The 16,630-nt window shown below is 31.7% G+C and overlaps 1 long non-coding RNA gene across 1 annotated transcript; it reads left to right on the top strand.

Annotated features, from left to right (window-relative positions):
* Positions 1–7,800: 7,800 nt before the first annotated feature.
* Positions 7,801–11,002, top strand: LOC140442604 (uncharacterized). The gene is made up of 3 exons (XR_011951079.1): positions 7,801–8,100; positions 9,972–10,294; positions 10,963–11,002. It is a non-coding gene; the product is annotated as an uncharacterized lncRNA (long non-coding RNA).
* Positions 11,003–16,630: the final 5,628 nt, after the last annotated feature.

Raw genomic sequence — 16,630 nt, 5'->3', positions numbered from 1 at the left:
CCTGTGGACTTAGATCATTTCCATTTTTTCTTTATTTATTGAGTATTACTAAGTTTGTTTAGTATATTAACACCGAAAATTTGTTATACGTTATTTAGGTACTTGTTAATGAAGCGGAATTTCCATAAACAGTTATATATTTGTTTTATTTTTTTGGTTAATAAAGTTTTTTTTGATTTCTGGCAATTGTTAATTTTGGTACTTAGATCACTTAGCTCGGCCACTCTTCAAATGTTAATTAGATATTATATATATATATATATATATATATATATATATATATATATATATATATATATATGTATATATATATATATATATATATGCAGTTTAAGGTTAATAAAATCAAAAAGGTACATTTTGTATAATGTAGAAAAAAACAATCGAGAAATATTGGCACATGTTCTAAAAAATTCAATTCAACAACCTCCTGTTGGAAACTCTTTTGAACAGAAGTGGAATTTTTGAAGAGAAAGATAATAAAACAGCTGAAAGTGTTGCTTTTATGAAAGTTTGGAGATGTCATTCACTCCGGGGGACATTCTAACGTATCCGAATATCCAGTTAGGACTACTGCTGTTCACAGCACTTTACTTAAACGGCCGGAGTTTGAGAAGTTACTTGAAAAAGTTTGTTTTTAGATGTCACTTTATTTTTTCGACTTTTCACGTGTAGAAATCGGTATAAGAAGTTTGACTAAAAATCATTTAACCCGATTTGAGAATAACTTATAAAAACATGGCATCTTACGTAAGAATAAAGCCTTTCACAGTATTTATCTCTATACTTTCAGTTCCTAATTGACTTTTAACGAGGAAGGTCGTTTAGGTTGATATCGTTATATTAACAAATCGCATTTGTAGTGTTGTTAACTTTTTTGGTTTATTTAAGTTTCGTAAAAATTACATTATATTTAATTTAATTGGAACAACGTTAAAAAAAAGAGGGTAAATTCTTATTTACAATAATGGATTCCAAGTGCAGTTGGCACTAACGGTCCTCAGACGGTTAGTGCCAACTGCACCAACACACACTCTGCACAGAGTAATGAAAATCGTAGCTTAAAGAAAGTATAGTCCGGCAGCTGGGTAGCTTTCTGTATACATAGAAGGGTGGATAGTTGAAAACTATTGTAGTCTTATTTAAAAATTTTCGTTGAATACGAATATGCAGGTCACCCATTTTAAAAAGTGGTACCAATTTTTTCATCAGAGCGCCTCAGTAAGAAGTCCCAAACGTAAAATCAAATCTTTGTGGCTGGAAAACACCATCGAATCTTTAATTGTGCTATGCAGCTCCAGTTAGGCACTGTTTGGATACTAATTATCCGAACAAATGGATTGGAAGGAGAGGTCCTATTGAGTGGCCACCGAAGTCACCAGACTTACCACCATCTGACTTTTTCCTACGGGGTTACCTCAAGTCAGTTGTTTATAAAAATCAACCTGTGTCACTTGGGGAATTGCGAGAAAGAATTACGCAAGCATGTCGCGCTATTACTACAACAACATTTGCCACAGTTCGTGCAGAATTTGAAAATAGACTGTATTATTGTTTACAAAACAACGGAACCCACTTTGAAAATTTACTTAATTGACATTTTTAACAAATTTTTAGTTCAAAAAAAACCTCATTAAATTTTCCATTTGAGCCAAAGTTTGACAATTATTGCTTCACCCTGTATAATTATTATTTATACCATTGGATAGCATTGTTAGTCTTTTCAATGATGTATCATAAGTAGGGGTTTGCAATTTATACTTTTTTGGTTGTGGTGGGTGGGGCCTAGGGGGTTGATGAGGGTGAGTTCTCTTTCATGTCATTCTAGTTCCCCCTTACTATCCTAGAAACTATTTCAAGCACTTTTCGATATCAGCTTTTGTTCGTGAGATATAGCCCGTTGTAAGTTTTAAAATTGACACACTGTAAATATATAAATATATATTATTGTGATATTTAAAGTCTTGGTGCGCCAAGCAATAATTAGCTAATTAATTTTTTTTTGATTAATTAAAATTATTTAAATGATATGATTATGACTCTATCACAATTTTTAATTCTTTTATCTCAGGGTTAAATTCGTGCTTCAATATCTATGCTATTACATGTGAAAGGTAAGGTCCAGAGAATACCGGAATAATAAAAAACACATATGATCTACCACTATATACTGAAATAAAAATAATGAAATAATTCACACTCAAAAGTTTTCAATAAACAAATCTCATATAAGGATTCTCAAAATTTTGTTCTCCGTACGTGAACAATCAAAATTAATGGTACAAACAATATTAATTGAAAACTCAAAATCCCAAACTATTCTAACTCTCCTAATCAAAATATTTATATCCTTTCTAAATTACGTGTAAAAATTGTGTTATCAATAAAAAAAAATTGCAGAAAACAAAAATATCTCTCTCTGATGATGAGTGGTCCAAATCCTTGTTCCTTGTAGACTGTATTATCTCCTCTCAACCGCTCCCTATGTAATCAGCAATCTTACAACAGATTGTTGCAAGTATATCGTCCTTAATGATCTCCTTCAAAAACAACAATCATTCAAATTATGATAGCCTTTCTCCTCTAGATAAACTGAATCTCTCGTTGGCCCGAGTGAAAAATGACTCTTGGAATATCTTCTCTTTACGATAAACTGAATCTCTCGTTGGCCTGAACAGTGACTCTTGGAATATAAGTAGGAAAATATGACTTACAATATTTTGCTGCTTCAGCTTCTGTCAGATACACTAACTCCACAAAAACTCACTAACATTCAACACTACTGCTTGCTACTTCTTGGGGACCACCAGAGAACAAATCACTGTTCGTCACCGCATTAATGTATTTTGAAAAACCCCGTTCACTTGTCTGTGGCTTTCACTTAAACTTATGCGGGTCACTCAAGTATAACAAAGAAATAATTTATGTATAGATTACATTTTGTTTAGTACAGGAAATCCAAGAATTTAATAACTTTCCTTCTCCGAAATGTTTGTTGTTTATTATCCTACTTATCTGAAATATTTTAATGTTTTTGAACTTTGAAATATTTTAATCAACCCAATATTTTTCTCGATTTTACATATCATAACAAATCCCCGCCATTTGATCTGCCGAAAACTCTTTGTTAAATTTTACAATGACAAAAGTTTTCCAGGATCAAATTATTTCACTATGTTATTAAAATCTATTCATGATATTGATAGATGTCGTGAATGTTAAAATACCCCGTATATTGCCTGTCTTTATACGGGATTGGATATATTTTCGTTTTAAATTTTTCCAAGTATTTTCCCTTAAAAGAAAGTTCATAATTTTTAACCACTTGATTTACTTTATTAACAAAATCTCCATGGTTTCCTAAAATCTTGTCTATTTCCTTCTCCATGTTTTTTCCACAATTTATTTTTCTTTCATCCACCTTTTGTTCACATGTGTTCACTGTCCATAATACTTCTTCACAAAATTCTGGATTCTCGTCCATCAGTGCCATTTTTTCTTCTGTTTTCTTTTTATCCTCTAATTCCCTTTGGTATTCCGAGCACCATGTTTCTATTCCTTTCACTTCTCTGATGATACCTTCTTTTTCTTCCTGCTTCCATTCTGTTTTATCGTCGGTTGCCAACAATTCTTCTGTACCTTCTATTTCCTGTTTTTCTCTGGTCTCCATTTTATTTTCCTGCTTTCTTTTCGAACTCTTCTTCTTTTTCTTCCTTCTCTTTTTCTTTTCTGTTAGATCTTGTTCTTGTACTTTCGGTTTATCCTCTACAGTCATATCGATTTCTTTGCGTTTTTCCTGTGCATTGATCCTTCCAGAATTTGTTTTCCTATCTGTTTGCTTTTCTTCTCCTGTGTTGTCTGGTTCTGCTCTGATTTCCAGTTTATTTTCCGAAAAATTTATGGTGATATCTTTTTTCCTCAATTCATCAATTCCCGCTATCATATCATGATTTAAATCTTCAATCACCACGCATTTCATAATATGGAATTTGTTTCCCACTCTTATCTGTACTCCCAAGCCTTCGTTTACTGTCGTCAAATTTTTATTGTTTGCACCCACTAAATCAACCCTAGGAATCTTATACACAAATCTGTCCAAATTTAATTCTTTTACTAGTTTTTTATTGATTAGCGATATCTCCGATCCAGAATCAATCACAATTTTAATCGCTTTATGTTTTATAAATGCATCTAAAAATATTAGATTAGAATTAGAAATTTGTCTGTCGTTTCCTATTGCTACATGATTCATCTCCCTTCTATTTTGTTGTTGGAAGCTCTGGTTATTTCTATCGTCCCTTTGTTCGTTAGTATTCCTATTCGGAGGATTTTGTGCATCTCTATTCCTGTTGTGATTTTCATATGTTCTCTGTTGTGTGTCATTCCTGTTATCGTAATTTTGTTGTCTATTGTAATTATTGTAATTTCTCGGCCTATATTCGTTTGTTGATCTGGGATGTCGGTTTCTCTGGTCATAATTTGATGAATACCTTCTTTCCGCTCCATTATATTGGTCATGTTGTCTTCTATTTCTCATTTCTTTTCTTTTCGCTTCTTTTAATTGAAGGAATTGGCACCAACTATCAATATCTTGATAGTTTCTCAAAATCACGTGATCTTCCAAAGTTTCCTCAAAATGTCTGCTGATCATTTCTACCAGCTGTTCGGTAGAATATTTGTATTCTAGATATTTTGAATTGTTATATATCTGCAAAGCATATCTTTCTTCAGATATTCCCATTTTTTCGTGATATTTTCCATTCTGTAGCTCTTGGTTGATTTCTCTCTGTTTATTTTTCCCCCAGAAATAGTTGAGAAATTTATTTTCAAAATCTGTCCAATTTTCAAACTCATCTTCCTTGCTTTCATACCATAACGCTGCTCCTTCTTTCAAATGGTTTCTAATTGTTTCTTTGCACTCGTCAAAATATCTAATATGTTGTAATTTGGTTTTCAAATTTTTAACAAACGGTACTGGGTGTGTTTTCCGAATATCCCCGCCAAATTGTATTTTCGACTCGCTTGTTCCATGGATGATAACTTCTTTTCTCTCTACCCCTCTTAGTTCAATTTCTGCCATTTGTTTGTCATTTTGCTTTAATCTTCTTTCTATTTCCTTCCTGTCTTCTTGTAGCGCCATTTCAAATTTTTCTTCTAACTGTTCTAATTCCTTTTTCTGGACAATCTTACTATCTTTCATTTTAGTTTCTATTTCTTCTCTCTGCATCTCTAGTTCCTTTCTCTGGCAATTTTGTATCTCCTTCATTGTATTTTGGATATCTTTAATCTCTGTCTCTTGTTTTGCATTCTTTATGGTTATTTCTTCTATCTGTTGTATCAGTTCTTTCTTTATCCCCTCAACACATCCTTTAATTTCTTGTTCATAGTTTTCCAAACGCTTCTCTATATTCCTGTTATTTAGTTCTATTGCTTGCCTTGTTTCCCGTTGGTTTTCTTCCATTGTTTGTTTCGTTTCTGCCATTGTTTGTTTTGTTTCAGCCATTGTTTGTTTTGTTTCATCCATTTTTTGTGATGTTTCTTGTTGGTTTCTCTCTATTGTTTGTGTCTGTATTTGCATCATTGCTAATAATTTTTCCAGCATTCCTGTTTCTTTTCTTTCCTCCATTATTGTGGCATTTCCTTCATTATCCGATCCTTCATCAATAATTGTTTCCTCTTCTCTGTTATCCTCCTTCCTTTCTTGCAATTTGCTTTGACTCCTTGTGGTCGACATGTTGTTTCTTTTCGTTACTGTTTTTGTCCCCGCCAAATGTGAAATTTTACAACACTCTATATATGTTTCAGAACACGACAATATTTCTCCCCAAATGTATTAAATTTTCACGACAAATATCAAATATGCAATCAGTAAAATTCAAATAATTCAAAATAAATATCACATGTACGATTGGTAAAGAAAATAAAATCAAATAATTCAATAGCAGTAAATATCCACTAACTACGATCAATCAATAAATCAAATTTATATTCCCTGGAAAAATTGTCAAAATACTTTCAAATTCAAAGTCCCTCAATGTTATATGTTTTTATCTCTGGATCACCTGTACTTATTCCAGATCTCTTTCCCTTCCTTCAAATGTAAAGCTGCGATATTTTCAAGCCCCACGTTTTGGAAGCCAGTTATAGCGATATTTAAAGTCTTGGTGCGCCAAGCAATAATTAGCTAATTAATTTTTTTTTGATTAATTAAAATTATTTAAATGATATGATTATGACTCTATCACAATTTTTAATTCTTTTATCTCAGGGTTAAATTCGTGCTTCAATATCTATGCTATTACATGTGAAAGGTAAGGTCCAGAGAATACCGGAATAATAAAAAACACATATGATCTAACACTATATATTGAAATAAAAATAATGAAATAATTCACACTCAAAAGTTTTCAATAAACAAATCTCATATAAGGATTCTCAAAATTTTGTTCTCCGTACGTGAACAATCAAAATTAATGGTACAAACAATATTAATTGAAAACTCAAAATCCCAAACTATTCTAACTCTCCTAATCAAAATATTTATATCCTTTCTAAATTACGTGTAAAAATTGTGTTATCAATAAAAAAAAATTGCAGAAAACAAAAATATCTCTCTCTGATGATGAGTGGTCCAAATCCTTGTTCCTTGTAGACTGTATTATCTCCTCTCAACCGCTCCCTATGTAATCAGCAATCTTACAACAGATTGTTGCAAGTATATCGTCCTTAATGATCTCCTTCAAAAACAACAATCATTCAAATTATGATAGCCTTTCTCCTCTAGATAAACTGAATCTCTCGTTGGCCCGAGTGAAAAATGACTCTTGGAATATCTTCTCTTTACGATAAACTGAATCTCTCGTTGGCCTGAACAGTGACTCTTGGAATATAAGTAGGAAAATATGACTTACAATATTTTGCTGCTTCAGCTTCTGTCAGATACACTAACTCCACAAAAACTCACTAACATTCAACACTACTGCTTGCTACTTCTTGGGGACCACCAGAGAACAAATCACTGTTCGTCTTACAGATTTTGAAAACCAACTGATTCCCCGTTCTCTCTCCTCAATCTCGCTAAACTTTTTCCTACATACTTATCCCACCTTTTTCAATCTCCGCCAATCAAAACTCGTCACAATTCCCCCATTTTTTCATTTCGATAACAAACAAATCTTTACCTATAATTATAAATTTCCTAAAACTTATTTACAAATAATATTTTTCTATAATTCTTAAAAACTAACAAAAACCTCTTTCTATAATCCCTTCTATTGTCTTTAATCACCGCATTAATGTATTTTGAAAAACCCCGTTCAATTGTCTGTGGCTTTCACTTAAACTTATGCGGGTCACTCAAGTATAACAAAGAAATAATTTATGTATAGATTACATTTTGTTTAGTACAGGAAATCCAAGAATTTAATAACTTTCCTTCTCCGAAATGTTTGTTGTTTATTATCCTACTTATCTGAAATATTTTAATGTTTTTGAACTTTGAAATATTTTAATCAACCCAATATTTTTCTCGATTTTACATATCATAACAATATATATATATATATATATATATATATATATATATATATATATATATATATATATATATATATATATATATAAATATATATATATATATATATTTACACGACCCGACTATAGCTCCTCTTTTCAAAATGCGGTTATAAGTCGTCTTCTAGAAGGAGTGAATATCTTTAAAATATTATTTGTGTATATTAATTTTTTTACAATTCTTATAATGTATCGAAAATAAAAACATTATAATTTTTTATACAATTACCAAATTAAAATCAATTGGTCTTCCATCTAAAATTACTATACATACCTCCTCCAATGTATATTAAATTAACAAAATAAATCTTTCTGCTATTCAAAATATACGTCAAAACTACATTACAGTGGTTTACTCCTCCAAATATAAATCAGAGACTAAACGACGGTGGATACGTAAACCAAATAATATATTAGAGTATATTTGGCGCGAAAAAATCTGTAAGCCTAACGATTTCTAACGTTTTGTTTTGCAGTGATAAAATATTCTTTATTCATATTACACGTGTAGTGCACTGGAAACTCTAGGTATGTACTTATATAATTTTTATTTTGTTACAGAACGGGTAATAAATACAATTTAATATTGTTTCAATTTAATAGGTAGTTGGATTGAACAAAACTACTAGATAATTATGCAAAATAATATATTTTCTGTCTTCTCCACATTACACATCAGATATTTTTGTACACTTTACAAATATATCTGAACTACATTTATAAACACATATTATACAGTGTATCAAGGGATTGATTTAACTATACATGTAATGGATCAAACATTTTTGAATCTCGTTTTGATATTTTGGCGTCTCGGCTGGTTAGAGTTGCACAAGTTTGACTTGAATGTTTGAAATTGACTTGAGTTTGACTTAATTTCCAGTCAAACTTAAGTCAATCCTTCTGACAAATAATTCTTCTTCCTGTGTCACTCCTATCGGAGATTGGAAATCATCAAGGCTATCCTGACCTTGTTTACAGCTGACCTAAAGAGTTCATTAGTGGTGCAGCCAAAAAACTCTCTCAAATTCCGCAACCATTCTTTTACGGTCCAGATTCCGTTTTCCTTTTATTTTTCCTTGAATTATATTTTGAAGTAATGCGTATTTATGTTCTTTCATTAGGTGACCCAAATATTCTTTTCTTCATTTTATCGTTGGTAAAAATTTCTGGGTCTTTTCCTTTCCTTCTTAATAAGTTCCCAAGTATTTGTAACTTGATACTTTTTCAATTTGAATGCTGTTTATACTAATATATGCTGGTTGTGTCATGTTTTCACTGAAGACCATATACTTGTTTTTTTTATATTGATATTTATGCCATAATTGTTGCAAGCAATATTTATGTTTGTAAGTAATCGTTGTAATTCTTCTACTGTTCTTGCAACTAATACAGTGTCATCCGCGTATTCAATATTATTTATAACCTCTCCACTGATTACGATTCATTCGTTTGCTTGCAAAAGGGGTTTCTGGCAGATGCTTTCACTATAAACATTACATAGCAGCGGTGACAAGATGCCTCCCTGTCATACTCCTCTACGTATTTGTATTGCCTGTGATGTCTTATTTTCTATTTTTATGATATTTTCCTGATTCCAATATATTTAGGTATATTGAGAATTATTCGCAGATCTTTATTATCTATGTCCTCTCTTTTAAGAATATCGCTTAGCTTATCATGGCGTACTCTGTCAAACTTTGGCAAATAATTCAAGTCAAGTCAAACTGGTCAATGGTTAAGGCTTTGAAAATTCAAACTGTTTGTTAAACTAGTTTGAAAGAGTTTGAAAATAATTTATTTATTTTAGTAGATATACTTTTTTTTTCAAGATAAAAATAATATTAAGATGCCAATTTAGATAACAAAATTCGATTCAGGTCAGAATAGAGTCGTAAATTCAAGAAAATGATTCATTTACACGTAAAATTGCCTGCTTAGCAAGTTTCATTTTATCGGTGATAATTTTATGCCTTCTGTTCTGTCAACGATATCATTTTTTTGTTTATTTAAATGTTGCATAGATTACGGCAAAAAATCCGTTGGATAGTTTTTTTATAATACCAAGTGTATCTGATTTAGTGAAATTGATCCGATTTTTGTGAAATTTTGTATTTTGACATAATTTCATATTTTGAAAAACTTTTATTAATATAATTTTGCCGTATTATTGACCGAAATGAAATTTTTTTTTCTCAACTGTCACGGACAACTTGAATTTTAAAAAGTAAACATGTGCTTGAAATTATTTTCAGATCAAGCAGGCCGGGACCCCAAAACATCAATACGAGCATAAAAATTTTGTATAAAAGTATTAGAGTATAAAAAAAAGTAGGGTTCAAATTTTTGCCCACTCAGTTAAACAATACTTAGATATTTTATCACCAGTATATTTTTAGGATGAAACCAATTCGTTTTTGTAACAGAGCGTTAAGTCCCGTAAAAATTAACCAATCAGTAAGCGAGAAAGTAAATTCAACTGAAATTCTTTCGGTAAGTTCCAGTTAGATTTTTAAAAAAACATTGCTTATACTTAAATAAAAAAAATATTTTGTAGATCAAAAGCTCTCGATTTTATAGTGGATCTAAAGAAAATATACTCCCTTGTAATTTTACACTACAAGAACAACATAACAAAGATGAAGATCAGTATAAAGTTGGTAAAAAAACCGCTAATGAAATATTACCGATTGAAAATTCTAATGCATCTGACATTTCTTCCGTAAGTTTAACATTTAAGAGCATTTTATTCTCAAATATGAACGGTATGCGGCAAAATAAACAGTACTAAAATGCGTATGCCTCAGATTTGTATGTGTCATGCGCCGAAACGTATTAAGTGATTTCTGAACGACGTTATAACTTATGTGAATGTCACGATAATTTTAGGTGCTTCAGGATGGTTCTTAGTTTTGCAGAAAACTTTTTTATCGTGGAGTACTATTTTCGATCATACGGAAAAGGTCGCGAAATCGGTCCAAAAAGCTTAAAATCGACAATAGTTTTAGCAGGACGGGCAATCTGTCACACGGTCAGTGAGTCTCTTCGAATACTGTTCAGTGATTTTCCATACCCATCGAAATTATCAGGCCTAACCTAACTAACACCACATGATACGTATATATGGGGAATGCTGAAGGAGGCAGACCGATACAATGTCTGACATTCCGGAATAACAAACTCCAATTAGATTTTTTTAGTGCCAGAGGGCATCTTTAACATCTATTTTATCGGAAACGTCGTCGTGAATAATGTTGGTAAGGCTATATCATGTATACTAAATATATAGATATTCATATACATTTCAAATATTCATTTCAGTACTGTTTATTTTACCGCTTACTGTATTTCCCTACTTCAGTCACTTTTTACTATGAAAAATAATTTTAGGAAATATCCTTAAGTTCCCCTCAATTTTATGGTTCACCTGAAAGTATCTTCACACCTGAAAAAAGTGATAAAGATAACACAGATTCTCCAGACTTAGAAACTCCATCACCAGCTTCTGATGAAATGTTAGATTCCAATTATGTTCCCTTCGATGATTCTTCAGTAAGTGCAATAAAACTTTTAAAAGAATAAAATGTGTTGTGTTCTCTGTAATATTGAAATGGATAACAGAAAAAATATAATATTTATTTAATTGGGTTTTTAGGAAAAGTCTTCAGGTTCTCCAGAAATAAATAATTTTTCTTCCCACTTTTGTCCAAAACAAGTTAACAAAGATGAGATAAATATTGAGGTAAGTTTATTTCAAATATTTTAGCAATATAATTCAAAGCACATACTTTTTAGGAACAATCTAATTCACCTTCGTCTTCTGTCAGCCAAAATATCCATCAACATGTGGAAGAAACTTGCAATATAAATACGAAGTCTTTAAAAAAATCTGTTTTTTGTTACTTTTGTGAATCAGTTGTATTAAATTTTCCTAGACATATACTACGAAATCATCAAAGCGAATTAGAAGTTCAAAAAATTTTGGTTTACCCTCCAAGAAGTAAAACGAGAAAGCAATTGTTATTTGCTTTGAGAAAAAAGGGAAACTATTTGTTAGGTTCTGCAAATTTAAAACCAGTTAGGAAAGGATCTGCAGATACAAACTACCTACCGTGTGACCACTGCTTCGGCATGTATTCGGCAAAAAACTTATGGCGCCACAGAAAAATATGTAATCCTGATTCAATAACCAGAAATTCCCAATCACAAGCCCAAAATTTCTTATTAAGGCACCTTAAATTGGACACTTATTTAAAAGAAACTGTTTTTCCTCGAATGCGAGCAGACAATGTATCACTCGTGGCTAAAAAAGATCCGCTCATTTGTGCGTTTGGCTCAAGATATTTGAAGATCCATAGAGAACAACACTTTATACCAGTAGCGTCAAGAAAAATGAGGGAATTAGCTAAAATTGTTATCGAACTAAGAAAAAATAGTTCCTCAATCAAAACGCTTTTTGACTCGTTGAAACCAGAATATTACGATTCTTTAGTTTTTGCTACTAAAATAGTTTCAAAATATGATAACGAGAGCAAAACTTTTAAAGCTCCATCATTTGCTAAAAATATTGGCACTACATTAAAACAGTGTTGTGATATATCACTTATGCTTAATGCGAAAAAGTCTGAGTTTACAGTTAGAAGTGCCAGCGCTAAAGCTGACTTAAAATCTTTAATACAAATAATAGAAGGAAATTGGAAATATGATATTTCCAGTCAAGCTGCAAATGATTTAGACATGAAAAAATGGAACAAAGTGACGTTAATACCACTAGCAAGTGACCTTAAGCTATTGAAAAACTATCTCGTGCGAAGGGCAAATGAATCTTGTGATAAATTACAGAAAAATAATAATGATATTAATTCTTACGTGTTTCTGTTAGAAACTATATATTGCCGTCTTATCTTATTAAATAGAAGGCGCCCTGGTGAATTAGAAAGAATGACCATACAGAGTTACATTAGCGCTAAAGATAATCAATGTTATGAAGAATTTTCTGAAGCAATTTCAGAAACCGAAAGAATTTTAATGAAAAGTTTTAGAAGAATAGTAATAAAAGGTAAAAGGGGACGTGGTGTACCCGTCCTAGTAAGTAAGGATGTACAAGAACACTTAGAAATGATTACAAAATGTAGAGATTTACTTTTAAAAACACCTAGTATTTACCTTTTTGTTAATCCAAAATTTGATAAACCAATTCGAGGGTATGAAGTAATGTCAAAATATGCTAAATTATGCGGAGCTAAAAATCCTAGTGCTCTTACATGTACAAGGCTGAGAAAACATCTAGCAACGCTAACCCAGTTGTTTACCATGTCGGAAAATGACATGGAGCAACTGGCTTCATTTATGGGGCACACATTAGGAATTCATCGATCTTCATATAGACTCCCCGATGACATTTATCAAACTGTAAAGATCTCTAAGTTGCTCCTGTTAATGGAGAAAGGTAAAGCAGGTCAATTCAAGGGAAAAAGTTTAGAAGAAATAGAGATAAATTTGGAAGAAGACATTATGGAAGATGATGATGGACATAATAACGAGGTATTTGGGGAACAAAAAAATGAAACCAATGATGTTATTGAATCAAAAGGTTCAGAAAGTTGTAATAATGAAAAAAAGGAAATATTGGATATGAAGGCAAAAAATAAAAAAAGGGTTTTAGTTCCGTGGACAGAAAATCAGAAGAAAGTAGTCAAAATGTATTTTAAAACCCACATTAAACAAAAGAGGCCCCCCAAAAAATCGGAATGTGAAGATCTGATTTTAAAAAATCCTGATATATTAAAAAATAAAAATTGGCTCAAAATAAAGGTCTTCGTTCAAAATGAATATAAAAAGTGTTAAATGTCCAAGTTTTTTTCGAAATTCAGTTTTTGCAATATATTCTGAGTTTTCGTTAAGTATTTTTATTTGTGTTTATATATTCAGTTTTGTTCATATTTTTATTATTTGTTTTTAAATATAAATAATGATTAAAATTAAATATTTATAACGAACATATATACATGTTTTTTTTCGTTAGCCCTTGTTAAAAATTTACAAATGATTATCAATAATATATATATAGCCCTTAAATAATCAGATTCGTTTACAATATAACAAATACATTACATTTGAATTCATTTTTCGTTTTCACCATCACTTTTATTGTGAACAAAAACCTGTCTACTTTGATTCAGATTTTTTGTTAAAATATATATATTATATTACTTTAAATATTAAAGAAAGATTGGAAGACTATTAAGTAGTTTTCGAATCATTATTCCAGAGGAGGACTAAACCACCGTAATATAAAAATAGGAAGAACTAAGGTCGGTAAACTATAATTTGAATATACGTAACGAAATATACGCCGACGCTGGCGACACAACAAGTAATGTGGCGATCATATTGAACTAAAGTATTCAAACGTACAAAAACATGCAATAACTCATCCATCTGAAATTTTGCTCAATGGTTTAGAATGACGTTTAGACTTCTTTTATAATGATTGCGATAAGTCCTCCGTATATGGAGGACCTACCACAGTGGAGGACCTATTATATGTAAATTTCCTATATAAGGAGGAGCTATCCACTGGTGCGTATATATATATATATATATATATATATATATATATATATATATATATATATATATATATAAAAGTAAAAAGTAATGGCATGTCTCGCAAAACAGAAAACCAAAAATGGTATATCGATGGAAGGCAACCGTATATACGTATTTCTGACTAATTGGTCGTCTTCAGTACGGTGCAGCCAAGTTAGAATATTAACTTGGGAAAGGATCACTACAGGAGCAATGCAACCAATTTGCGGCATTAGAGTTAGAAGACCCTGATGGTTTCCAGGGCAACAACTAAGACCAACCACGGAGGAAGCTACAGCTACCTGGGGAAAGGAATGCCAAACGTTGAAACGTTTAAAACAAATGGAAAAGGATAATGCGAGTGAATAATAAAAGTAAAAAGTAATGGCATGTCTCGCAAAACAGAAAACCAAAAATGGTATATCGATGGAAGGCAACCGTATATACGTATTTCTGACTAATTGGTCGTCTTCAGTACGGTGCAGCCAAGTTAGATACGGTTGCCTTCCATCGATATACCATTTTTGGTTTTCTGTTTTGCGAGACATGCCATTACTTTTTACTTTTATTATTCACTCGCATTATCCTTTTCCATTTGTTTTAAACGTTTCAACGTTTGGCATTCCTTTCCCCAGGTAGCTGTAGCTTCCTCCGTGGTTGGTGTTAGTTGTTGCCCTGGAAACCATCAGGGTCTTCTAACTCTAATGCCGCAAATTGGTTGCATTGCTCCTGTAGTGATCCTTTCCCAAGTTAATATGCTCCTTTTCTAACTTGGCTGCACCGTACTGAAGACGACCAATTAGTCAGAAATACGTATATACGGTTGCCTTCCATCGATATACCATTTTTGGTTTTCTGTTTTGCGAGACATGCCATTACTTTTTACTTTTATTATTCACTCGCATTATCCTTTTCCATATATATATATATATATATATATATATATATATATATATATATATATATATATATATATTTATATATATATATATATATATATATATTTCCTGTAAATTTACAGAGACTTGATTATATAAAAAGTTAATATAAATAAATACCTTAATGTTACGAGTTTTTCTTCGGGTAAAATCCCATCCCTTACTGCATTTTCACATGGTGATAAGTATTCTTTTTATAAATTTAACAGTTCATTAAAAGCTGTTATACTCATTCGGAAATAGTTAAAAAACTTTGGAGGGTGTTTTCTTAATTATGGTTACAGAGTCACAAAAGAACCCATGGTCAATCAATCATTAATTAACGGGTGCTTACATAATCTTCTTTGTTGTCTTTGCCTTGCTCTGAATATACGATGTAACAACCAAATACATGCTAACTCTTTTAATTCCATAATTGTACAGGCTGTCGACATTCTGGTAAATCGCGGCGGAAAGCTCTGTCATGTGTACGATACCACTTTTGTCTAACGTGCACTCAACGCAGCGTCTAAGGCCCTCATCTGTACAGGCCCTAAGAATAAAGCAAAAAGTAAAAATTTTTCCAAACCAAAATTCAGATTCTCCCCTAAATCTGTACCTTCTACGATTTAGAAAGCAAACATCTACAATACTAACAGCACTAAAATCCATCAGGTTATTTCCAAGCATCTACCATAGGGACCAGGTCTACGTAAAAGACCTGATGGCATCTTTAGCGAATCTAAATAGAAAACGCTAGAGCTCTTATTTCAGAATCACTTCTCAGGATTAACTTTTATTGATGAACACACTCAGATTGAAAATTTTGGACGTCCTCAACATCCTAGGAAAGAATACTGGGAATTCTTTGGAATAAACATTAAACCGGAGAATGTAAATAAACTCCGAAGAGATCGAAAAAAAAACGAATATTTAAAGCATAAAAATGATGTGTAAATCTTATCATATTATATTAAACATACTATGAAATGGAAATGGAAAAGCCGAATATACAAATCGAATGTTATACGTTTTAGTGCAAAGCTGTCTGTATGTCATTTAAAATATTTTCTAAAGTCAGTATTTGAAACTCCTCTGTATAAAATACCAGTTTTTACTTAAATCTGATTTAGATCGCAAATACTTTTTCTTAAATTGTTCTCCAATTCGCTAACAAAGAATTTTCCGTTTTCTACAAATCACCCTTATTTGACCGTAGATTTTTTTCTGATCTTCTGGGTTAATAAAACACCTAATGAACTCAGAGTTAACGGTTTTTCTCTAAAATTCTCACAGTATTGTGACCGACTTTGCGGGCACAATACTCCGTGAGTTGAGTAAGTTTGCCTTGGTCCGCCGTAGTGTTTGTTGTGTATCAAAGGCACTGAATACGCGTCTAGGGCGGGACACAGGGCCCCTCCTCGTCCATGTACCGAGCTCTGAACTTCCACTAATTGCTGTCCTTTGTGGCTTCAGGCCACACTATTCACTCAAAAACGGAATTCATTTGGTATTTTTACCTCTGAAATGATCTATTAAAGTTTGAGTAG

Source organism: Diabrotica undecimpunctata, chromosome 6 (assembly GCF_040954645.1).
Source record: "Diabrotica undecimpunctata isolate CICGRU chromosome 6, icDiaUnde3, whole genome shotgun sequence".
Classification (NCBI taxonomy): Eukaryota; Metazoa; Arthropoda; class Insecta; order Coleoptera; family Chrysomelidae; genus Diabrotica; species Diabrotica undecimpunctata.
The sequence above is the reverse complement of the archived record's forward strand: the minus strand, read 5'-3'. Positions and strand labels throughout refer to the sequence as shown.